The sequence below is a fragment of the Rana temporaria genome, chromosome 5 (assembly GCF_905171775.1).
Source record: "Rana temporaria chromosome 5, aRanTem1.1, whole genome shotgun sequence".
In the NCBI taxonomy this organism is placed as follows: Eukaryota; Metazoa; Chordata; class Amphibia; order Anura; family Ranidae; genus Rana; species Rana temporaria.
The window spans coordinates 310,463,251-310,489,896 of NC_053493.1; positions in this window are offsets into that span (position 1 = coordinate 310,463,251).

Consider the following 26,646-nt stretch of genomic DNA (forward strand, 5'->3'; position numbering starts at 1 on the left):
TCCATTTTAGGGCCCAACAAATTTAGACTGCTGGAAGCTCTGATAATATAAAATATCATTAATCATTAGTGAAATCACTTGTGCACATAGATTTTTGGGGAACCAAAGTTCACTGTATAAAAGATGATTGTGTAGGTCACCATTTAATGAACCTATCAAAGAAGATATTGCTGGTGTAATGTTCCAATCTAAGCTGGTGTCCATTGACAACACCTAAACACAAACTACCCAGACAGCCAGTACATGTACGTGAGCATCGATACCTTTTAGTCAGCTTGCAAGGATTTTCATAACTGGGATAATTATACTTTAAATGACTAGAATCCAGTTAGGGGGAGTCTGGAGAAGCAGAACCATAGGGTCCATGTATAGGAGCATGCTGCTCTCAAACAGCACCTGATGTTGATCCTATAATTCAACAGTTTTGTTATGTTTGTTGTCAGCTAAGTAACATCATGTCCAGTGGCGGTCTGTCCATAGGGTAGGGGCGCACGGGTGCCGCCCCCCCAAAACCGGTCACCAAAAAAGTCTCTAAAAAAAGGTAATTTAAGTGCACTTTGTACAGGGCCGGACGCAGTGCACTATGGGTAGCGTGATGTCTATGCAATCACGTGATTGCAGGTGACAAACTTTATTTGGCAGGTTTTGTGAGTGCTTGTGGTGGTCATTGTCCTAGTTGTGGGGATTTCTATTGGCACTGCCGTAGTAAATGGACGATGCGCATCATCATTTCCGGTTTCCCATGGCCCCGTGTCTGCACTCTGGAGCAGAGTGCAAACACAGGAGGATTTGCAGCCTGATCCACAGCCCAATAAGTGCCTGACTTCTTGTCATTGGTGCTGTGAGCCCTGCGGGGAGTCTGTGGTGTCAGAGCCACGAGTCCCGCAGGTGGGGGGGTGCTGTCAGAGCCGCTGTCTGGGGTGGGGCACCTGGTTACCAAACAGGTCAGTGGCAGACTTAAAGTTTTTTTATCAATAAGTGCTCAAGGGCTCTTGTGGACAAAATTCCCAGGCCACTCACCTGTTGCAACCTTATTAATGTTAGTAATAGAGCATTGCATGATTGAGAGTTAAGTCTACCACTGACCCGTTTGGTAACCAGGTGACCTCACCTCACTGACAGCATACCCCCCCCCTCGTGCCATTGTGTATTCCCGTGTGCTCATGTAGGCGCATGCCCCTCAATGGGTTTGGTCTCCCTGTAACGTGAAGGTGCGTGCATCTGGGCTTTACTGAACCATTTCTTTTTATTTTTGCAGTGATGTTATAGCTTTGCGGACTGTCTGCATGTCTAGCCCAGAGACAGGTAAAGGTACTATTTTACCCACATCGCAAATTGACCTATAAAACACCTGCAAGACATCCATTGAAATGTTTAACCACATTGGTGGAATGATTTTTATCAATGTCATATGAACGATCATGCAGACGATCCCTCAGTCTGTGGGTAGTGTGACTCACATATTGTATGAAGCAAAGATTGCAAGTAATGATATGCACCAACTTAATAAAATATTAGTACTAGTAGACTGAATAATGTCACCTCTCTTAACATGTAAACAGTGTGGACAACCATTTGCCCCACACTGAGAAGTGCCGTTGCTGTAGCCAATGAGAAGGAGTTCTACCTTTACTAGAATATAGACTTAGAGACTAGCATCTATCTAATGTAGGAGCTCCACGATATACAGTTTTTATGCCAATTGACAAAATTTGTGCAAAGATTGGATCAATAAGCAAAACAGGTAAATATTACTCCAGTGTAGTCTTAATTTTACCAAATTCCACCCTATATAAAGTGGGGAAAATGGGATATTACTACTCTGGGAAACCCTTCTGTATTTTAACCACTTAAGGACTGCCCCACATACATATACTGCGGTAGGGCTGTATACAGCACTTCTACACTGCCCCTGCCCATTGGAAAATGGGCCTGAAAAGCATTTCGGAAGCGTTGCAACACGGGTGCTTTTAACCCCTTCTTCGCCCGCTAGCAGGATAAAAGTGCCCCACTAGCAGTTTTAGCAGCAGTTTACAGCTAACAGACCCGCCGCTCCAGTGTGAAAGCAGCTTTAGAAAACATTCCCTAGGAGCACACTTAACCCTTTGATCGCCCCTGATGTTAACCCCTTGCCTGACAGTGTCATTTATACAGTGATTACTGTATTGGTGTCATAGTCACTGGTCCGCAAAAAGGGTCACTTAGTGTCAGATTTGTCCACCGCAATGTCGCAGTCCCACTAAAAATTGCTGAACGCCGCCTTTACCAGTAAAAACAATAACAAAATAAAAAAATAAATAAAATACATAAATCTATTCCATAGTTTGTATACGCTATAACTTTTGCGCAAACCAAGCAATATGCGCTTTTTGGGATTTTTATTTACCAAAAATATGTAGCAGAATACAAATTGGCCTAAGCTGATGAAGAAATTAGATTTTTTACAGTTTATATTGGATGTGTTTTATAGCAGAAAGTAAAAAAATATTGTTTTTTTTTGTTTTGTTTTTAAAATTGTTAGGTCTTTTTGTTTATAGTGCAACAAAAAAAAAAACGCAGAGGTGATCAAATACCACCAAAATAAAGCTCTATTCGGCGTGATGAGTGGCCCTCCCTCCCTGTCCGAACGGTGGACGTGGAATCCATGTTCATAACACCCCTCCCATCATCTTCTCTTACTCCTTCTCTTACTCCTTTTCCAGTCTTTCCCTCTCTCCCCGCCAGGGCCGGTACTAGGGGTGGGCGGGAGGGGCAGCTGCCCAGGGCGGGATGATTTAGTGTGAGAAGAGGGCGCAGTTTGCCGGGTACAGCACTTCCCATTACAGATAATGCTGCAGAATGTAACACAGGCAGAGAGCGGCTTTGTCCCTGCATGTAGATCGTAGCACTGCACCCGCCCCCTGCCTGCACAGTGCACAGCACACTGTACTAGTCTTTCGGCAACAGTAGTAGAGCAGGCAGGGCACGTGAGTTTGGGAAGGTATCAGCCCTGTCCTGATTCAGTGTACAACTTTCCCTCTCCTGGACATCGGCTTCTCTCCCCGCCCCCCCTCTCCAGTCATTTCTCTCCTGCTTTCACTTTCACACTGTCCCAATGTCTGTGGGAGATCCCCCCCCCCATCCCCAGCCTCATGTTATCTCTCAGCTTCCTGTTATCTCTCCTTGCTGTAGACAATCTCAGAGCCTATTCCTGCTCTGTATAGTGACCCCCCCCCTCATCTCCTGTGTCCTTCTCTTGGACCCCCCCCCCCCTCTCTACATGCACAGCCAAACTGAGTGATGGACTCTCCTGCCTGTGCTGCTGAACCTGTCTCTACTCAGCCAACAGGTAACAGTGAGGCCCCGTACACACGACAGAGGAACTCGACGTGCTTGGCACGTCGAGTTCCTCGTCGAGTTTTGGGATGAAGCCGCCGAGGAGCTCGGCGGGCCGGCTTCTCCCATAGAAGAACGAGGACAACGAGAAAATAGAGAACATGTTCTCTATTTTCTCGTCGAGTTCCTCGGCGGCTCCATCGAGCTCCATCGAGCCAAAACTGTACAGACGACAGAGTTTCTCGGCAGAATCCGGGTTTTGACCGAGTTTCTCTGTGAATTCTGCGTGTGTACGAGGCCTAACTGACTTTTAGGCTTCATATCACTGCTAATTGCTGTGGAGACAACTGTTATTTCAGATTCTATTTTTAGTAAGGGCCCATTCTCAAGGGGTGCAAACATGCATCTCCCATGCAGGGCTGTTGTTTATCAGCAGGGGGGTACATAGGTGTTGTGTGCATCCCCGTGCCAGCACCCCATTTATATCTTCTGGGACATGGGGCTGCATGGACTCAGCCTCTGTATCCTAATATGACATGCAGGTGCGGGTCCCAATAGACGTGAATGGGACGCTGGCACAGAGATGGCACACAATGCCCATACATCCCTGTGCTGATAAGAGAGGACACACATGTCTGCACCACATGTGAATGGGCCCTAAAGAACTTGTGTACATGGAGGCTTAGTGAGCCCCCCAGGCATAAGAAAACAGGAGCTACTAAACCTGCCCATAGATGGATGGAAATGTAACGGCTCCAGCAAGGACCGGACAAGTTTCAATCCTTCTGTAGTCATTCTTGTTAAAGAGACATCAATTTAATGATCAGCTTTTCTCCAACCAGCAGGAATGTTCCTTTAGATTTGCAGCACCGACATCGATGTCTCAGCGGAAGAGATTCCCTCATCCACCTTAGTTGTGTGAATTGGGGGATTCATTATTTTTTTTCGATCACATGAAAATAAAAACGATCTATGGCCAGCTTCCAGCTTACCATACGTTATACAATCTGATTGTACAATATCTTTTGGATCTACCAACAACACTATGTAGTACAAAGGCCTGCCTGATTGGATACTACTTAAATTAATTGTTTAGGTTGTCATTATATTACAAAGTTTTCATAAATCTAAAAGAGATTGTACAATCAGATTGTATAGTGTATGCTATACCTACAGTATAGTGTTCTTGTTCATGAGTACTAACAGTGACAAATGTTTTCCCTGGTATCTTTATTCTAAAGATTTGTTTGCCCAGGAGCTTTGTCTTTGATTCCATTAAACACCCTGAAAACATTGTCTATAGCTGGGTACACACTAGGGTTGCACCAATACCTGTTTTGTACCAACAATACTTGTGCTCAAGTACTCGCTGATACCAGTTGCCAATACCTTTGCGGTGCGATTTGAGCTCATACAAAATTAATGGGCTCAAACCGCACTTTAAAGAACTACAGGAATGTGGTGCGATTCCTGTGTGAATCACATGTGGTTTCCCTGCACCACTCCTGTGTGAACCCAGGCTGAAGTCATTATGACAAGCCTAGGTTCACACAGGAGCGGTGTGAGAAACAGCACGTGATTCAGACAAGAATCGCACCACATTCCTGTTCAAATAAATGTGGATCTTTACAGTGCGATTTGAGCCCATTAATTTTGTATGAGCTCAAATCGCATAGAAAGTGTTGGTTCTAGATATTGTAGCTCTTGCAAATGCTTAGTATCAGTAACAATGACAATGGTGATGATGAACGGTAACGATAATTGGGGGGGGGGCGCAGTTTGCCATCTTCGCCCTGGGCACCAAATGACCTTGTCCCAGCACTGCTCCCCGCTCTCTGTCTACATCTCTTTTAGATCTACTAGAACCTAACTGCTCTTTAATTCTGGTAACTCCTGCGCTGCTGTTTAGTGCAGTAGCGGAGGGGAAAAAAAAAAAAGCCAGGGGGCTGGTACCGCAGGGCCATAGTGACCCGATCAGAACCAATTGTACTGTATGGGATATGCGTATGCAAAATTGAGAACAGCCGTTTATCCGTTGTAAGGGGTTAGCTCGGTAGCGGGGTATGTGACCCCTTGGATGGGTTCACTACACACTGAATTTATACAGACAGGCAGTCGAAGACGGTTGAAAACAAAGATTTTGGTTTATTCTTCCATCTTGCTGGAAACAAGTGCAAGCATCCAAACAGCATAAACAAAATCAAACATAAAATAAACCCTGGCCACTTGGGGCGTCTATCTTCACCACCCAGGAACCTATCTATGGAGTCTGGTACAGCCTAGTGCTGGGCAGACACTGCTGGTCATACAGCAGAAAAACAATAGTCTTTTGATTTTTATCACACAGAAAAATCAAACACCTCCTCACCTCCTCAGAAGACTTTCAGCACACTGTTCTCCTTATTCACAAAGCCTCAGGATGCAGCCATTTGTGGTAATCCTCTGGATTACTTATAGAGGCCTTAATTGCCTCATTCTGCACAGCTGAAGTCTTCTAACGCCCTTAGACCTTTTCTGGCTACATTTGCAGCCGACGCCTACAGTAGGTGCACGCGATATTGTGTCAATCTCGCTCCCTTTCTCGGCGAGATTGAGCACCTACGAGCCCCATCGCGGGAGCCAGCGCCGAGCTGGCTTGCCGCGATAGAGACAAAGCCGTCATAGAAGCGACGGGAGATCCGACTTGGATTCCCGCAAATTCTACACGTGTGCGGCGTTTGTTATGAATCCTGAGGGGGAAGTCCCCGCCGGATTTTAAATAAAAATCCGGCATGGGTTCCCCCCTCAGGAGCATACCGGGCCCTTAGGTCTGTTATGGGTTGTAAGGAGAGCCCCCCCTACGCCGAAAAAACAGCGTAGGGGGTCCCCCTACAATCCATACCAGACCCGTATCCAAAGCACGCTACCCGGCCAGGAAAGGAGTGGGGACAAGCGAGCGCCCCCCCCCCTCATGCTGCATGCCCTCAACATGGGGGGGTTGGGTGCTCTGGGGCAGGGGGGCGCACTGCGGGGCCCCCCCACCCCAGAGCACCCTGTCCCCATGTTGATGAGGACAGGGCCCCTTCCCGACAACCCTGGCCGTTGGTTGTCGGGGTATGCGGGCGGGAGGCTTATCGGAATCTGGGAGCCCCCTTTAATAAGGGGGCCCCCAGATACCGGCCCCCCACCCTAAGTGAATGGATATGGGGTACATCGTACCCCTAACCATTCACCTGGAGGAAAAATGTCAAAGTTAATAAACACACCACACAAGGATTTTTAAAATAATTTATTTTTCTGCTCCGGAGGCTCCCCCTGTCTTCTTTATTAGCTCTTCTACCAGGGGGAGCTTCTTCTTTGACGTCTTCGGGTGGGTGGGGGCCGCCGTCTGGTTCTCTTCCACCGCCGGGGGGGGTCGCTTTTAAAAAAGCCCCCACCCCCCGGCGGGTTTCCTCCGGCGTCTTCGGCGGGGGGGCTTCTTCTTCCGCTATCCCGACGGGTCTTCTCCGCTATCCGGGGGGTCTTCTCAACTCTCCGGGGGTCTCCTTCTATGTTCGCCGCTCTCCGCTGTTGACTCGGCGCACCCCGGTTCTTCCTCCAGATGTCCGGTGCCTTCTCCTTCAGCGCTGAAAGTCTATCTTCTTCTTCCGTGCTGTGACGTGTTCTTCTTCTTCTTCCGGGCTGTGACATCATCTTCTTCACTTCTCCAGATGTTGACACGCCGGCTCTTCTCGCTGAAATGGCAGGTGCGCTGCTTTCATCGGACCTATATAGGCCTCACAGTCCCATCATGCTCTGTACCTACCCATGTGATACCTACCCACGTGGGTAGGTATCACATGTGTAGGTACCAGAGCATGTTGGGATTGTGAGGTCTATATAGGTCCGATGCAAGCCGCGCACACGTCATTGCAGCGAGGAAAGGCGACGTGTCAACATCGGGAGAAGAAGAGAAGTGAAGAACATGACGTCACAGCACGGAAGAAGAACTCACAGCACGGAAGGAGAAGAAGACGTACAGCACGGAAGAAGAAGGCACCTGACAGCGAGAGGAAGAACCGGGGTGCGCCGAGTCAACAGCGGAGAGCGGCGAACATAGAAGGAGACCCCCGGAGAGTTGAGAAGACCCCCCGGATAGCGGAGAAGACCCGTCGGGATAGCGGAAGAAGAAGCCCCCCCGCCGAAGACGCCGGAGGAAACCCGCCGGGGGGTGGGGGCTTTTAAAAGCGACCCCCCCCCCGGCGGTGGAAGAGAACCAGACGGCGGCCCCCAACGCACCCGAAGACGTCAAAGAAGAAGCTCCCCCTGGTAGAAGTGCTAATAAAGAAGACAGGGGGAGCCTCCGGAGCAGAAAAATAAATTTTTTTAAAAACCCTTGTGTGGTGTGTTTATTAACTTTGACATGTTTCCTACAGGTGAATGGTTAGGGGTACGATGTACCCCATATCCATTCACTTAGGGTGGGGGGCCGGTATCTGGGGGCCCCCTTATTAAAGGGGGCTCCCAGATTCCGATAAGCCTCCCGCCCGCATACCCCGACAACCAACGGCCAGGGTTGTCAGGAAGGGGCCCTGTCCTCATCAACATGGGGACAGGGTGCTCTGAGGTGGGGGGGCCGCAGTGCGCCCCCCTGCCCCAGAGCACCCAACCCCCCCATGTTGAGGGCATGCAGCCTGGTACGGCTCAGGAGGGGGGGGGCGCTCGCTCGTCCCCACTCCCTTCCTGGTCGGCCGGGTAGCGTGCTTTGGATACGGGTCTGGTATGGATTGTAGGGGGACCTCCTACGCCGTTTTTTTCAGCGTAGGGGGGCTCTCCTTACAACCCATAACAGACCTAAGGGCCCGGTATGCTCCTGAGGGGGAACCCATGCCGGATTTTTATTTAAAATTCGGCGGGGACTTCCCCCTCAGGATTCATAACAAACGCAGCACACGTGTAGAATTGGCGGGAATCCAAGTCGGATCTCCCGTCGCTTCTATGACGCGCTTGCTGGGATGTGCTGTCACTATTCCAGTGAGTGCGAGATGTCGGCGAGATCTCGGCACCATGTCGCCGAGAATCAGCGCGATGCTGTCGTGCTAAAAACACAATATCGCAAACACCTACTGTAATAACAATTTGTGTATTGTCTAAAAAAGGGCAGAAATGTATGTCCCGTCTGTGACAACACCCACAGATTTACCTGACTTCCTGTCACACCGTATAGTTTGCAAAATATGTGCTAATCTGTATTGTATCCCTCACATGTATATATCTCAATGTTTTCTTTTACAATGATTGTACTGTCGTGGTGGTCCATGTAGACCCGTTTCCCTGTTTATAAATAAAGAAATAAAAAAATAAAAAATAAATAAAGCTCTATTTGTTTGAAAAAAAGGACCTAGCAACATCCAAAGCTCTATTTAACATGGGTGTAGGCTAGCCTCTAGATTCAAATTGTTTATACATTGACCCTGCTTCCTTCCCAAAATCAGTACTGTCACAGCATACCTACGTAACCTCGAGTACTGTCCAAAAGGGATATTGTGTGGGGAGGTGCCCAAAATCAGCTATCATGAAAGCATTACCGGTGGCCGGTTTCCTATAAGGCAGCTGCATATAACCCATACATCTATAATTTTCTATTTTATGGTAAATACAAAAATCTTATTGTGCAGTGCATCTCTGGAAAACATGCAGATTTACTCAGTTTTTTTTTTTTTTGTTTCATAAAGTTTTATTGAGTAGAAATATTGCAAAAGACAGTGGCCCAGATTCAGTAAGCAATTGCGCCTGCGTAACCATAGGTTACGCAGCGCAATTGCTTACTTGCTCCGGCGTTACGAATGCTCCTGATTCAGGAACATCGTAACGCCGACTGCAGCCTAAAATCTGCGTGGCATAAGGCTCTTATGCCACGCTGATTTTAGGCTGCATTCTTGCGTTGACCGCTAGGGGGCGCTCCCATTGTGATCAGCGTATAGTATGCAAATTGCATACTAACACCGATTCACAAAGTTGCGCGGGCCCTGCGTACGCAAGGTACGGAGTTTCCGTACGGCGTCTTTAGCGTAAGGCTGCCCCTTCTAATAGTAGGGGCAGCCAATGCTAAAATATACCCGCCCTTCTCGCGACGCGACGTTCAAATTTTACGTCGTTTGCGTAAGTGATTCATTAATGGCACTGGACGCCATTCACGTTCACTTTGAAGCAAATGACGTCCTTGCGACGTCATTTGCCGCAATGCACGTCGGGAAAGTTTCCCGACGGAGCATGCGCTCTACGCTCGGCGCGGGAGCGCCCCTAATTTAAATGATTCCCGCCCCCGGCGGGATCATTTACATTGCGCGCGCTTGCACCGGGCAATTTTGCCGGCACGCCCTCGCAATTTACGGAGCTACTGCGGAGCAAAATCGTTGCCCTGTGCCTCCGCAAAAAAGAGCAAATCTCTTTGAATCTGGGCCAATGAAAATATACATTTTGTGTAAAAAAAAAATTTGAACTATACAGTACAGAAACTTTTAAAGGTCTGAACAGTACAATAGGAATGGTGCAAACAGTGGGCCAAATTCTCAAAAAAGCTGCCTAACTTAACTTTCAGCAGTTAAGTTACACGGCCTTAAAATTTCTACCTAAGTGCCCGATCCACAAAGCACTTACCTAGAAATTACACGCCGTGTAACTTAAGTGCCTCCGTCGCAAGGCGGTCCTCCTCTCCGGGGGGCGATTACTATTTAAATGAGGCGCGCTCCCGCGCCGGCCGTACTGAGCATGCGTGTGACGTAATTTTCCCGACGTGCAGCGCGCGAACGTAATTTACGCCGGGCTTTGTGGATTGCGACGGGACAATAAAGTTGCGACGGGTGAAAAAAAAATACGCGCCGGGAAAACAAAAAAAAAAAAGAAAAATTGACAGCGTCGCTCGGCATGCATTCCTGAGAGGGAGAACTCCATGCCAATTTTCAAAGAAAAAACCGGCATGGGTTCCCCCCCCAGGAGCATACCAGGCCCTTAGGTCTGGTATGGGTTGTAAGGAGACCCCCCCTACGCCGAAAATTCGACGTAGGGGGTCCCCCTACAATCCATACCAGACCCGTATCCAAAGCACGCTACCCGGCCGGTCAGGAAAGGGAGTGGGGACGAGCGAGCGAGCGCCCCCCCCTCCTGAGCCGTACCAGGCCGCATGCCCTCAACATGGGGGGGTTGGGTGCTCTGGGGCAGGGGGGCGCACTGCGGGCCCCCCCACCCTAGAGCACCCTGTCCCCATGTTGATGAGGACAGGACCTCTTCCCGACAACCCTTGCCGTTGGTTGTCGGGGTCTGTGGGCGGGGGCTTATCGGAATCTGGGAGTCCCCTCAAATAAGGGGGCCCCCAGATACCGGCCCCCCACCCTAAGTGAATGGATATGGGGTACATCGTACCCCTACCCATTCACCTGGAGGCAAAGTGATAGTTATTAAACACACAACACAAGGGTTTTTAAAATCATTTATTAGTCTGCTCCGGAGGCCCCCTCTGTCTTCTTTAGCTCTAATACCAGGGAGGGCTTCTTCTTCCACTCTCCGGGGGTCTTCTCCGCTCTCCGGGGGTCTTCTCCGCTCTCCGGGGGTCTTCTTCTATCTTCGCCGCTCTCCGCTGTTGACTCGGAGCACCCCGGTTCTTCTCCAGCTGTCCGGTGCCTTCTCCTTCAGCGCTGGCTGCCTGCTATCTTCGTGTGTTAGCTCAATTACTAGCAGGCAGCCAGCGCGGTCTTCTGTGACGTCATCTTCTTCTTCTCCCTTCTTCCGATGTTGACACGTCGCCTCTTCTCACTGCAATGATGGAAGCGCGCCTTGCATCCCATTTATATAGGCATCACTGTCCCATCATGCTCCGGTAGGTACCCACGTGGGTAGGCACCCACCACGTGGGTACCTACCGGAGCATGATGGGACGGTGATGCCTATATAAATGGGATGCAAGGCGCGCTTCCATCATTGCAGTGAGAAGAGGCGTCGAGTCAACATCGGAAGAAGGGAAGAGAAGAGAAGAACATGACGTCACAGAAGACCGCGCTGGCTGCCTGCTAGTAATTGAGCTAACACGCGAAGATAGCAGGCAGCCAGCGCTGAAGGAGAAGGCACCGGACAGCTGGAGAAGAACCGGGGTGCGCCGAGTCAACAGCGGAGAGCGGCGAAGATAGAAGAAGACCCCCGGAGAGCTGAGAAGACCCCCGGAGAGCGGAAGAAGAAGCCCCCCCTGGTATTAGAGCTAAAGAAGACAGGGGGGGCCTCCGGAGCAGACTAATAAATGATTTTAAAAACCCTTGTGTTGTGTGTTTAATAACTATCACTTTGCCTCCAGGTGAATGGGTAGGGGTACGATGTACCCCATATCCATTCACTTAGGGTGGGGGGCCGGTATCTGGGGGCCCCCTTATTTGAGGGGACTCCCAGATTCCGATAAGCACCCCGCCCGCAGACCCCGACAACCAACGGCCAGGGTTGTCGGGAAGAGGTCCTGTCCTCATCAACATGGGGACAGGGTGCTCTGGGGTGGGGGGGCCCGCAGTGCGCCCCCCTGCCCCAGAGCACCCAACCCCCCCATGTTGAGGGCATGAGGCCTGGTACGGCTCAGGAGGGGGGGGCGCTCGCTCGTCCCCACTCCCATTCCTGGCCGGCCGGGTAGCGTGCTTTGGATACGGGTCTGGTATGGATTGTAGGGGGACCCCCTACGTCGATTTTTCGGCGTAGGGGGGGTCTCCTTACAACCCATACCAGACCTAAGGGCCTGGTATGCTCCTGGGGGGGGGGGAACCCATGCCGGTTTTGATTTTACAAATTGCCGTGGAGTTCTCCCTCGGGAATGCATACCAAATGCCGTCGCTTGAATGGGCTTTTACATGGTGTGACTAACTTTCCACATTGTAAAACCAGCCCTAGTTTTGCGCAAGCAAATCGGAACTTACGCAGAAATCACAATGCTGAAAAGCTTTGTGGATCTGCTTAAGTCCTCATTTGCATACTCAAAGCGGCATTTCAATGAGAAATGCCCCCAGCGGCGGATGCGGTACTGCATCCTAAGATCTGACCGTGTAAGTTTCTTACACATGTCAGATCTTCTGCCTAACTTTGGAAAAAGCCTTTTGAGGATCGTTTCCAAAGTTAGGCACAGAGATAGGCAGGCTGAACAGCAGTTCCGCCCGCGTATCTCTTTTGAGAATTTGGCCCATTATGCATATGGAACAGTTTGAAGCTCGCTTGAAGTGTTGGTATGAGACATAACTTCTCCTTTAATTTTTGTACAAGTATTAAGGATATGGGGAGGGAAAGGATTGAGATAGGAGGGGGGTATTAAAAAAAAAAAAAGAAAAAAAAAGACTAAGCGATTATGTTGTAAGCTGACAACACAAAGCATTTTTGTTGACCAAGTGGTGTCAGCCATGCCCAGTTTTCTTTTGCAAAACTACTCAAAACCCAATAACTATTTTATCTTCACAGTAAGGCAATGGCCATTTTGTCCTCCAAGAGATTAAACTCCTTGAAATAACACAGGAAGTGTGTACAGTACACAAGAAAGCACTGGAGTTCTGGCAGAATTTTTTTTTTTTTTTTGCACTGATCAGACTGTTGTAACAAAATGCTTCTAATGCATTTCACCAACCACAAGGGAGTAAATAAGTGAAGTTAATTTTTAGGTTTTACATACACTTTAAACTTACAGCAGAAGAAAGCATAGTACACCAAGTCAACAACTCTCATGCAAATTTATAAAGAAAATCATATAAACTTACCAAAAACTTTTATTAATATCTTATACATATACAACAAATTACTGATCTTTCTTTTAGTTTAAAACAAATCAACAACCGTAACCCAAAAATCATTTAAAATCCAAAATGACAAAATTTTATAACCCTTCTACTTTGCATGAAAATATACTGTAAATATATAAGGCCTCTTTCAGATGGGCGCTGACACCCATAGCCTGAGAATAGGTGCCTTAGGTGCTGCGTGCAGACAGCCCATTCATATCTATTGGGACACAGCCACTGGTCCCAATTTGACAGCTTCGCAGGTTTGGAAGAGTGGTCCCAAATGCAGACCCAATGGCCCAAATACCTGGGTTCAGTCATTAAATGGTGTCTAAATATTACCAAAGAGACATAACTTTCTGTATGTATCTGAAATACATATGTATGTGCCACTATGTGTGATAAATAAAATATAAAATTGTGTTGCGCTAATGAATAAATCTAGTGGTCATGATGTGAACATGTACAAAAAAGGTGTGACCAAATATGCACAAAATATATAAATAGGCCCGGATTCACAAAGCACTTACGCCGACGTATAACAAGTTACGCCGACCTAAGTGCAAATGTGCGCCGTCGTATCTGTGCGCCAGACCCACAAACTAAGATACGCCTAAAAACAGGCTTCACCCGCCGACGTAACTTACCTACGCCGGCGTAGGATGGGCGCACATTTAGGCTGGACGCATGGTGCCGCTCCCATTGATTAGCCATTCAAATATGCAAATTAGGGAAATAAGGCGATTCACGAACATACGTGCGCCCGACGCAGTGCGCTTAAGTTGTACGTCCGACGTAAAGTTATTCCCCATAAAGGAGGTGTAACCCAGCAGCAGACATGCAAAGGTCTGCACCAGGGGACACAAGCCGGCGTACTTTACGTTGGACGTGTCTGGCTGGGCGTAGGTTACGTTCACGGCGTACGCAGTGATCTGGCGTAGTTTAGGCAGTTGTTCCAACCTGGTTGTGAGCATGCGCAGGGGGATGCGTCCACGTTTCGGCGCATGCGCAGTTCGTGATACGTATCTGTCTGGCGCTCGGCCCATCATTTGCACGGGGTCACGCCTCATTTGCATGGCTCACGCCCACTTCCACCTACGCCTTTGAAACCCAGCGCAGTTTTGGGAGCACTGGCTTTGTGAATTCCATGCTTGCCGAGCTTGGAAACTCCCCTGAATTTTGATTCGCCCCTCCAATGGACAAAACATTTCATTTGATATGAACGGGAAGTGCTCGTGGATTCAAAGCTTACAGACTTGCGTCTCCCATAGCTGTTATGAAAACACACGTTACACCTTTTGCAGGGATAGTAGCCATTAAGGTGCTCAAAAAAGACAGGTCTCACTGGGGGGTCAACTACATTGGGAGCAATGGCTCCACTTAGATATTGCACACCACGGTAGATGACTCCAGCTCTATCGGGCAAAACAGGACCGAGAAATCTGTCGTTTTTGAGGACCTTCCAATGTCGAGAAATTATGTCTTTGATCTGTTTGTGTTGTCTCGAGAAAGACGTTATAAATGACCATTTATGTCTGTCATTAGATCTTTTGCTATTCTGATCAGAAAGCAACACCTTTCTATCCAATAACGACACTTTTATAATTTCCTCCTCTATATCTACAGGATTATAGCCTTTCTCCTCAAAACGTAATTTGAGGACAGAGGCTTGGTGCCTGTAGTCCTCTATATCAATACAGTTCCAACGTAATCTCAAGAACTGGCCACGAGGGACGGATTTTAGCCAGGAGGCATGGTGACAACTGTCTACCGGGATATATCCGTTCCTATCCGTAGGTTTGAAAAAGTTTTTGTGACCAGCTGTTGATTTCTAATTGAGATTTCGAGGTCCAGGAAATGAATTGAGGTAGTACTGGCATCATACTTCAATTCGATACCTCTATTGTTGTTATTGAGTATAGTCATAAACTCGCTCAAAGATGCTGTGTCACCTTGCCATAGGAGGAGGACGTCGTCAATGTAGCGTGCCCACAGAACCAATTCGGGCCTGTTGAGGGCATAGACGATGTCCTCCTCCCATTGGGCCATAAAGAGATTGGCCAGGCTGGGGGCAAATTTTCCCCCCATAGCAACTCCTCTCTCTTGCAGGTAGACATTGTAAGGTCCTCAAAAATGACAGACACTGTTTTGCCCGATAGAGCTGGAGTCATGTACCGTGGTGTGCAATCTCTAAGTGGAGCCATTGCTCCCAATGTCGTTGACCCCCCAGTGAGACCTGTCTTTTTTGAGCACCTTAATGGCTACTATCCCTGCAAAAGGTGTTACGTGTGTATTCATAACAGCTGTGGGAGACGCAAGTCTGCAAGCTTTGAATCCAAAAGCACTTCGTGTTCATATCAAATTAAATGTTTTGTCACCTGTTCCACCCAATACATTGTTTATCTTATCACTTGCCCGTGCAAGAAGCAATACGTTGGCTGTACCATTAGGACATTTTCAATAAGAGTTAATGAACATATAGCAGCCATAAAGGAAAAGATAATCACAGTGTATCGAGGCATTTCATCGAATGCCACCAAAAAAAAACCCTTGGTTCAAAATTTCAGATCATTGACAGATTCACGCCCCTTTGGAGGGGCGAATCAAAAATCAGGGAAGTTTCCAAGCTCGAAATGTTCTGGATATACCAGTTAAAAACATATGTGCCCCATGGAATGAACATAGAATGGGACGTGAATGCCTTCATTAATCAATCTTAGAAGTTTACCTCACGCCCACTCTTCTGCTCACTATCTAGTGATCGTTCTCTCTATACTACTGGGTTTTTTCTATCATTTGTTATCATTATATTGTGTTGATAACAGCTCTATAGGTGTTGCTGCCACCTACTGGTTAGTTTACAAGTAGCCAGGTGATTATCACGCATACATGACTCCTATTATATTGAGTGATGTATGAACTGTGAATTCCATTTTGATTTTATAGTTTGCATGGCTGGTGTAATAGATTAATTCTTACTGGCTCCCAGTTGATGGTGGCCTCACATGTGCATTCTCTGACCAGAAGTGCATTCTTTGATCAAAAGTGCCGGAGTTAAAAACCTGGAGTTTGCTATCAACTGCTTCTGTTTGCAAGGGTGGATTTTTTTCCCCTCTTTTTCTCTGACACTTTTTAAACAGCTTTTTTTCTTTTTCCTCTCTGCTAATTAAGGGGAGGGTTTAATTGTTCACAGGTGTGGGTTTGTTCACAGGTGAGTATAAAGTGGCTGTACCAGCTCCCAGAGGAGCTGGCTCCCAGTTGATGGTGGCCTCACATGTGCATTCTCTGACCAGAAGTGCATTCTTTGATCAAAAGTGCCGGAGTTAAAAACCTGGAGTTTGCTATCAACTGCTTCTGTTTGCAAGGGTGGATTTTTTCCCCCTCTTTTTCTCTGACACTTTTTAAACAGCTTTTTTTCTTTTTCCTCTCTGCTAATTAAGGGGAGGGTTTAATTGTTCACAGGTGTGGGTTTGTTCACAGGTCTTCACAGGTGAGTATAAAGTGGCTGTACCAGCTCCCAGAGGAGCTGGCTCCCAGTTGATGGTGGCCTCACATGTGCATTCTCTGACCAGAAGTGCATTCTTTGATCAAAAGTGCCGGAGTTAAAAACCTGGAGTTTGAAACAGGAGGTAAGACAGGAGTCTTCATTATTTTTTCCAATCACCGATACAGAACAAGCTTGCAGCTAATAAAGTTGGAACTCTTGATATACCGAGAGCCCCCGGCGGCAACTCTGTATTCCCCGGTTTGGCGCCCCCCCCCGATACACCATTCACCTGCCAGCTGCACATCAATCCCCCCTGACACCAGCAGGACCCCCCTCTTCCCTAGGACCAGAACTGCATCCCGGCAGCTACCGGCGTACGCTTCCTAGGAGTAGGACGTGTGGCCCACGGGATGTAGATAGGTAGGGCCCCTTCCCCCTCCCTTTATCGCCGCGACCGAGTGGCTCCCCACTCTTCCCCTCCAGATACCAGCCTGCTACCCCCTTGTAATTGGGTCACCTACCACCATCTCCTAACTCAATAACTACCAGTTGTCTATCCCCCCCCTGCCCCCCCCCGTGGAGGTCACCACCTTGGCTCTTTGCAGCCGGAGTGGTGGCCATCTTGCAACACCCTAGCCCCACTCCCCCTCTCTCAAATACCATTTGTACTTGATCCAGGGTTCGCCCGATCGCCTCTCAAGGGGTCAGGAAGGAATTTTTTTCCCTGTCGTAGCATATTGGCGTAGCACAACCAGGGTTTTTTTGCCTTCCTCTGGACCAAGTCAGGATCGAGGATTAAGTTAATCCTTGATTAATCCCCCCTCCCTCCTCCCCCTGGTGTTTGGCGACTATGGTTAATCTGCAATATTCTGCAGAAACCATTGGGGATCTGAGACAATTTGCCGCAATACTACCAGCCATCACTAAAAAAGCCCTAAGAACTGAGCGACTTTTGAGAATCGATCGACGATCGACTATCAAAAATCTCAGCCGTTTACCCCAGCCTAAGCATATATCGTGTGCTTTGATCAACACAAGATCGGCAGTAAAACACCGACTGGAAATCCATGATTTCATTCTACAATATGATTTAGACTGCCTCTTTATTACAGAGAGCTGGCTTACAGCTGACTGTTACACCATTCTCGGAGAACTGGTGCCAGAAAACTATTGTATCATAACTGAAAACAGAATAGGGCAAAGAGGAGGAGGACTGGCGGTGATCCATAAGACTCATCTTGCAATCACTAAACCTGTCCTTTAAAACCCTCTTCCATTTATGGAAACCCTTACCCTGCAACTACAAACAAACTCCCAGGAGACCGTCCGGATTCTACTCTGCTATAGGCCACCTGGCCCAAAATCGCAGTTTCTCCCATCAGTGACGGACTTTATCTCCACCTATAGCCTTAACAGCAAACACCTTTTGCTGCTCGGGGACTTCAATCTCTGGGCCAACTCCCCGCAAGACCCCGTTGCCGACGCCTGCATTGATCACTTCGAAGGATTAGGGCTACAACAACTAGTATGTGAGCCCACACATGCTTCAGGTCACACACTCGATCTTATTTTCAGACAAGATCTGGAAATAAAAATCTTGGAAAATGAACCATTGCCATGGACAGATCACCATGCAATTAAATTCATTATTTCCGATTTCCCACCCTTAACTAAAACATCAAATCTAGTGACAACACACTGGACTAGATGTCAGAAGAAGCTCCACTCGGAACTCTTCAAAACCACGTTAAGGAAAAAAATAAATACAATTCAGCCTCATCAAACGGCTGAAGAAACGCTGGATACCATAAACACAGCCCTATTACAGTCAGCCGACTTAATAGCGCCGAAACGTAAAACCCGCATCCGGAAAAATAACTCCAGCTGGTTCAACAACCAACTGGCATTACTGAAGCAAGAGCGTAGAAGGGCGGAAGCCGCCTGGAAAAGAAGCTCTTCAGATGAGAACCTTATCGTCTACAAAGCAACAACAAGAAAATACCACAAAGAAATCTACGAAGCCAAGAAAAACTATTTTTCCGAGGCTATCAACAGCGCCCTTAATCGCCCACGCGAACTCTTTAAATTGGTCACTCAGACCATGAATCCAAGATGTCTTGAAGCCCCCAATTCGGACAAGAATTTTGCAGTGAATTGTCGGATTACTTCATTAATAAAATCGAGGAGATCCGACAAAGCATTCAGCAAAATAATTCCCCCCTCAACTCTCCCCGTAATGATTCACACAATACCTGCAGTAATTCACCACAACCAGGTAAGTTCACGCTGGAACCTATCTCTATCCATGCCACTAAAAATATCATCGGTACTCTGCGTAACAGCACCGCGCCGAATGATATCATCCCCACTAAACTGCTGAAGGAATGCGCCGACATCCTGGCACCTCCTATCACGCAGCTTATCAACCAATCCTTCAGGGAAGGCATAGTGCCCTCCCAGTTGAAGGAGGGTATAATTCGACCCATCTTGAAGAAACCCAACCTGGACCCCAAGGACCCACTCCACCGTCGTCCAATAACAGGTCTAAATGTACTCTCAAAGGTAATGGAAAAAGTAGTGGTACAACAGCTGCAACATCATCTAGATACCCACAACCTACTTGACCCATTTCAATCGGGATTCCGGCCTGGACACGGGACAGAAACCGCATTGCTCAAAATATGGGACGACGCTCTCGAGGCCGCAGATGAAGGAGAATCTTGTCTTCTGGTTCTGTTGGACCTGAGCGCAGCCTTCGACACAGTAGACCACAAGCTTTTATTGACTCGGCTAGCTGAAGTAGCCAGAGTCACAGAAGGCGATTTATCTTGGTTCTCCTCTTTTTTGGAAAACCGATCGCAAATAGTGAAGTTAGGACCTTTCACTTCTGAGAAACGCACGGTATCATCCTCAAGGATCCCCCCTGTCGCCGGTGTTATTCAACATCTATCTTCGCCCTCTTTTTGAGATTATTAGCAGTCAAAAACTGCTCTACCACTCATATGCAGACGACACGCAACTATATTTCCGCATTTGCAATAAAAAGGATCATCACCTCAATCTAGAGACATGCCTCTCTTTGATAGAGGACTGGATGACAAAGAGTTATCTTAAACTCAACGGAGAGAAAACAGAACTTCTCCTGTTTCACGCCAAGCGTATGAATCAACCTACAACAACTTGGACCCCCCCGCCCATTCTGGGCAAAATCATCACCCCTAGCGCCAAAGTCAAAAGTCTCGGGGTCATCTTTGACTCTCACATGACATTGGACGCACAAATAGGGTCAGTAGTCAGCGGTTCTCACCATCTGCTGTGCCTACTACGCAGACTTACTCCTTTTATTCCCAAGGAAGACATAGCGGTCGTGGTGGGAGCTATTATAAACTCAAGATTGGACTATGCAAATGCCCTTTACCTCGGACTCCCCAAGTACCAAATCGCTCGTCTACAAGTCGTTCAAAATACGGCCGCTAGACTTGTGACTGGGAAAAAACCTTGGGAATCAATCTCACCTTCACTGAGAGCCCTTCACTGGTTACCAGTAAAAGACAGAATCACTTTTAAAGCACTCTGTCTAACGCATAGATGTATCTATGGGAATGCTCCCCATTATCTATGCGAAAAAATAAAAGCTCATAAACCCAATCGCGTTCTGCGTTCCACCAATCAAAATTTCCTCCAGATACCCAAAGCCAGATACAAATCCAAAGGAGAAAGGAGATTCGCGGTCCAAGGGCCTAGACTATGGAACGCTTTACCAACCAGCATTCGGTTGGAGGAGAATCACTTAGCATTCAGGAGAAAGATCAAGACTCATCTCTTTTGATACCAAAGGAGACAGGAACAACAAGCGCCCAGAGGCGATTAAATTCGCATGTGCTGCGCTATATAAGTTTTCATTCATTCATTCATTCATTCATTACTTAGATACATCACTCCAACATTGGTAATGTCTATCAATATGCCCACATGATCCAGGCCCGTCCAATAGTTCTGCCCTCCCCCCCCCCCTCCATCTGACCTATCCGGCATATGTCTGGCGCTATGCAGAAGGGAGTTGTCTTTGCTGTACACGACCCGCCGGCTTAGACGTATTTCGGGGTGTGTCTTTCTATCCTAGCCTATTGAGACATGAGCTTGAGCTGTGATTGCCGCCAGCGGTGATGCGATGATTCATGGGGCGGTGTCTACACTACGAGCTCCGATGTGATGGGCTGAACTCGATGACAGATTGACGCCGAGCATCGATGGGCAGGCACTCTGACCCAATGAAGCTGAGCCTCTCGTTATCATATCCTGATTGGCTATTTGCACACATGCCTCCAAGAATGGTTGCCAAGACTTTTGATGACACATCCGGCTTGATAAGCTGTGAGTGGTTATCCAGAAGGAGGCTTGAGGTGCAAACTGACTCCACATGTCAGGAAGTAAATGTCAGAAGGAGGCTTGAGGTGCAAACTGACTCCACATGTCAGGAAGTAAATGTCAGAAGGAGGCTTGAGGTGCAAACTGACTCCACATGTCAGAAAATAAATGTCAGAAGGAGGCTTAAGGTGCAAACTGACTCCACATGTCAGGAAGTAAATGTCAGAAGGAGGCTTGAGGTGCAAACTGACTCCACATGTCAGGAAGTAAATGATCAATTAGACAATTATCAGTGCAATAGTATTTAAGCGCAGAAGCAGCAGGCTGAGATACACCCCTGTAGAAGTCCTGTAGGACGAAATGCATAGGGTTCTATGCTTTGTTGCTTATCCTGCGCCTTTTTTATCAGTGATCACCATTGTAACTATCGCTGGATTTTTACAACCATTTATATTTTATCCTTGTTTTTATCTTTGTTCTTTTTGCCTTGTGTTTCATTTTAATAATCCCTTGGGTTTACTTTTTTGACCTACACTATGTGGAGGCCTTTTTTTGTTGTTCCTTTTTATGCCATATCATAAATCCCTGGAGGGATAATACTTATTTTTGGATCCTTGCTATCCATAGCACGGCTAGGGGTTATTTGCCTTCTATTTGATCAACCAGGGAGAGAGGATTAGCTAATCTTCCTTCCCTTTGCCAGTGAGAACCCTCCCTGATAAAACATCTGTCTCCCCCCCCCCCCTCGGCGTTCGCCGACCATGGTTAATCTGAGATACTCTGCAGAAACCATTTGGGGGTCTAAAGCCATTTGCCGCAATATTGCCAGCCATCACCAAAAAAGCTCTAAGAATAGAACAACTGTTGAGAATCGATCAACGATCAACTGTCAAAAATTGCAGCCACTTACCCCAGCCTAAGCACATATCATGTGCTTTGATCAACACAAGATCGGCAGTAAAACACTGACTAGAAATCCATGATTTCATCACACAATACGATTTAGACTGCCTCTTTATCACAGAAAGCTGGCTTACAGCCAACTGTAACACCATTCTGGGAGAACTGGTGCCTGAAAACTATTGTATTATAACTGAAAACAGAGTTGGGCAAAGAGGAGGAGGCCTGGCGGTGATCCACAAAACTCACCTCGCGATCACTAAACCAGTCCTTCAAAACCCTCTTCCATTCATGGAAACCCTCACTCTGCAACTGCAAACCAATCCCCAGGAATCCATTCATATTCTACTCTACTATAGACCACCGGGTCCAAAATCGCAGCTTCTCTCACCTTTGACAGAGTTCATTTCCACGTATACCCTAAACAGCAAACATCTTCTGCTGCTCAGGGATTTTAACCTCTGGGCCAACTCCTCACAGGATCCCGTTGCCGACGCCTGCATCGACCATTTGGAACGATTAGGGCTGCAACAACTAGTAAGTGGGCCCACACATGCGTCAGGGCATACGCTCATTTTCAGACAAGATCTGGAAATAAACAATCTGAAAAATGAGCCGTTACCATAGACTGACCACTATGTAATTAAATTCATAATTACCAAAAACGCCCCCTTAACAAAAAGGTTAAAACCGGTGACAACGCACTGGACCAGATCTCTGAAGAAGCTCCATTCGGAACTCTTCAAAACTACATTAGGGAACAAAATAAAAACAATCCAATTACATCAAACTGCCACAGAAACTCTGGATGCCATCAACACAGCTCTACTACAGTCAGCCGACATAGTAGCGCCAAAACGCAAAACCTGCATCCGGAAAAACAACTTCAGCTGTCGTTGCTGAAGCAACAGCGCAGAAGAGCGGAAGCCGCCTGGAAAAGAAGCTCTTCAGAGGAAGACGACGCCATTTACAAGGCAATAACAAAAAAATATCACAAAGAAATCTTTAAAGCCAAAAAATTTTTTTTTTTCCAATGCCATCACCAATGCCCTAAACCGCCCTCGTGAACTCTTCAAGCTGGTCACCCAGACCATGAATGCAGTCTGTCTTGAAGCCCCCAATTCTGATCCCCAAGAATTTTGCAATGAATTATCGGATTACTTTGTTAACAAAATTGAAGAAATCCGTAAGCATTCAGCGAAACAGTACCCCCTTTAACCCCCCCCCTCAATCACTCGCCCAATACCCACATAAACTCACCGCAATCAACAAAGTTCACGCTTAAACTCATCCTCATCGAGGCCACCAACAATATCATTGGTACTCTGCGAGACAGCACAGCGCCTTATGATACCATTCCCACCAAACTGCTGAAGGAATGTGCCGATATCCTGGGACCACCTATCACGCAGCTTATAAACCAGTCCTTCAAGGAAGGCATGGTGCCCTCCCAATTGAAACAGGGCATAATAAAACCCATCTTAAAGAAACCCACCCTTGACCCCGAAAGACCCAAAACATTGTCGTCCCATAACAGGCCTAAACGTCTTCTCCATGGAGAAAGTAGTGGCACAACAGCTGCAACAGCATCTAGATACCCATAATTTGCTCGATCTTTTTCAATCAGGTTTCCGTCCCGGTCACGGGACAGAAACAGCACTGCTTAAAATATGGGATGATGTTCTCAAGGCCACAGACGAAGGAGAATCTTGTCTTCAAGTACTGTTGGACCTAAGCGCAGCTTTCGACACGGCAGACCACAAACTACTACTGACTCGGCTAGCTGAAGTAGCCAGAGTCGCGAAATGTGATCTATCCTGGTTCTCCTCCTTTTTGGAAAACCGATCACAAATAGTGAAATTGGGACCTTTCACTTCTGAAAAACGCACAGTGTCATGCAGGGTCCCGCAAGGATACCCCCTGTCGCCGGTACTGTTCAATATCTACCTCCGCCCTCTCTTTGAAATCATCAGTAGCCAAAAGCTACTTTACCACTCTTTTTGCAGATGACACACAACTGTACTTTCGCATCTGCAACAAAAAGGATCATCATCTAGGGCTAGAGAAATCCCTCTCTTTGATAGAAAACTGGATGACAAAGAGTTATCTTAAACTCAATGGATCGAAAACAGAACTGCTCCTGTTTCATGCCAATCGAAAGAATCAACTTGCAACAACTTGGACACCCCCGCCCATTCTGGGCCAAATCATCACCCCTAGCACCAAAGTCAAAAGTCTCGGTGTCATCTTCGACACTTACATGACAATGGATGCACAAATAGGGTCAGTAGTCAGCGGATCGCACCATCTGCTGCGCCTACTACGCAGACTTATTCCATTTATTCCTAAAGAGGACATAGCAGTCGTGGTGGGAACAATTGTTATCTCCAGACTGGACTATGCAAATGCCCTCTACCTCGGACTCCCAAAGTACCAGATCACCCGACTGCAAGTCGTTCAAAATACGGCTGCTAGACTGGTGACTGGGGAAAAAACATGGGAATCAATCTCTCCTTCACTGAGAACCCTTCATTGGTTGCCAGTGAAAGACAGAATTACTTTCAAAGCACTCTGGGCCAGATTCTCATAGAATCGGCGTTGGCGTAGTGTAAGCCATTTACACCACGCCACCGCAACTTACTGGAGCAAGTGCCGTATTCTCCAAGCACTTGCTCCGTAATTTGCGGCGGCGTAGTGTAAATGGCCCGGCGTATGGCCGCATAATTCGAAGGGGGCGGCTTGTATTCAAATTAAGCGTGCCCCCGCGCCGATCGAACTGCACATGCGCCTGCCCAGTGCGCATGCTCCAGCTCACGACGGAAAACGTCAATGACGCCGACGTGAGCGTCATTGACGTAAAGTCGTATTCAAGAACGACTTAGTAAAACGACGTAACCGATGGAAAAAGACGACGCTGACCCGACGCCATACTTAACATGGCATACGGCGGACTGGCGTAAGGTTACCCCTCATATAGCAGGGGTAAACTTACGCTTACGGAAACGACGACGACGCGGCGTTCGGGAAATTAGTTCGGGAATCGGCGTATCAGGCTCATTTGCATAGTCAAATGAGAACTGAACGCAAACGCCACCTAGCGGCCAGCGTCGAATTACATCTAAGATCCGACGGTGTAAGTGACTTACACCTGTCGGATCTACGCCGTATCTATGCGAAAATGATTCTAGGAATCATGAGCATAGATACCCGGGGCCAAAAACAGAGATGCGACGGTGTTTCCTGAGATACACCGCCGTATCTCTTCTGAGAATCTGGCCCTCTGTCTGACGCATAAATGTGTTCAAGGAAATGCCTCCCAATATCTATGCGAAAAACTAAAAGCTCACAACTCCAATCGCGTTCTGCGATCCACCAATCAAAATCTACTCCAAATACCAAAAAACAGATACAAGTCCAAGGGAGAACGAAGATTTGCGCTCCAGGGCCCCAGACTATGGAACGCTTTACCAACCAGCATTCGGTTGGAGGAGAATCACTTGACCTTTAGGAGAATGATCAAAACCCAACCCACCCATCAGAGGCGATTTAGTTTGCATGTGCAGCGCTATATAAGTTTTTCACTCACTCACTCACTCACTCACAACATTGAGCTACTGGGAACCAGTGATTGAGTTTGGAGCTTTTGAATTTCTGGAAAATATCGGGGAACAGATGGAAGGAACTTCCGGATTATACCAGAGATGACCTTTGGAGGTGCTGGAGATACTATCACTCTTACCTTTGCCTATTTGACCCATTTCTGAGAGGTTTTGGGTCCACGCCACACGGTAAGGCCTCGTACACACCATCGAACATGTCCGATGAAAACGGTCCGCAGACCGTTTTCATCGGACATCTCCACTGGGAGATTTTGGTCTGATGGCTGTACACACCATCAAACCGAAATCCCCGCGGACAGACAGCGCGGTGACGTGGCGGTGACGTTGACGCCACCACGTCACCAAACCAGGAAGTACAATACTTCCACGCATGCATCGAATCCATTTGATGCATGCGGGAGATATCTGTCCGCTGGTTAGGTGTACTAACCAGCGGACATGTCGGACGGACGGGTTTCCAGCCGACAAGTTTTAAAGCATGCTTTAAAATTTGTCTGCTGGAAAAACCTGTCTGCTAGGCTGTACACACGGTCGGATCAGTCCGCTGAAACTGGTCCACGGACCAGTTTCAGCAGACATGTTCGATCGTGTGTACAGGGCCTAAGAGTACCCATCTTATACCTTTTCTTGATTTATGTTTATTTACATGTTGGTTTTATCATCAAGATTGCCATCATCATCACTGTTCCATGCCTCATATCTCACCTTGCTGGCGAGGATTACACCTGATTGACATCATTAACCGTTTACATGCACCCTTTTCTGAAGTGAGTCATGACCAATTTTTATAATACTTTTTAATATTGGAATACATTTATTGTCACTTGGTTTTTCACGCATATTTACCTGCTGCCTCAAGTATATTGTTTACACACTATTTATATATTTTGTGCATATTTGGTCACACCTTTTTTGTACATGTTCACATCATGACCACACAGGTCTAGATTTATTCATTAGCGCAGCATAATTTTATATTTTACTTTTCTCACATATTATCTGTATGTTGTGTGCTGCCCTCATTGTCTTTAGCAGCGCGGTTTTCTCTCCCCTATTTTATGTGTGATAGAATGAATGTGATTATGAATATGAATAACTGATATAATTAAATCCTGCAGTAAGCACAAGTTTAAATGTAAAAGATACTGAAAATACCTATATATAGCTAGTGGAAATTATTGTAATTAGAGAAAGGCCAAAGTTC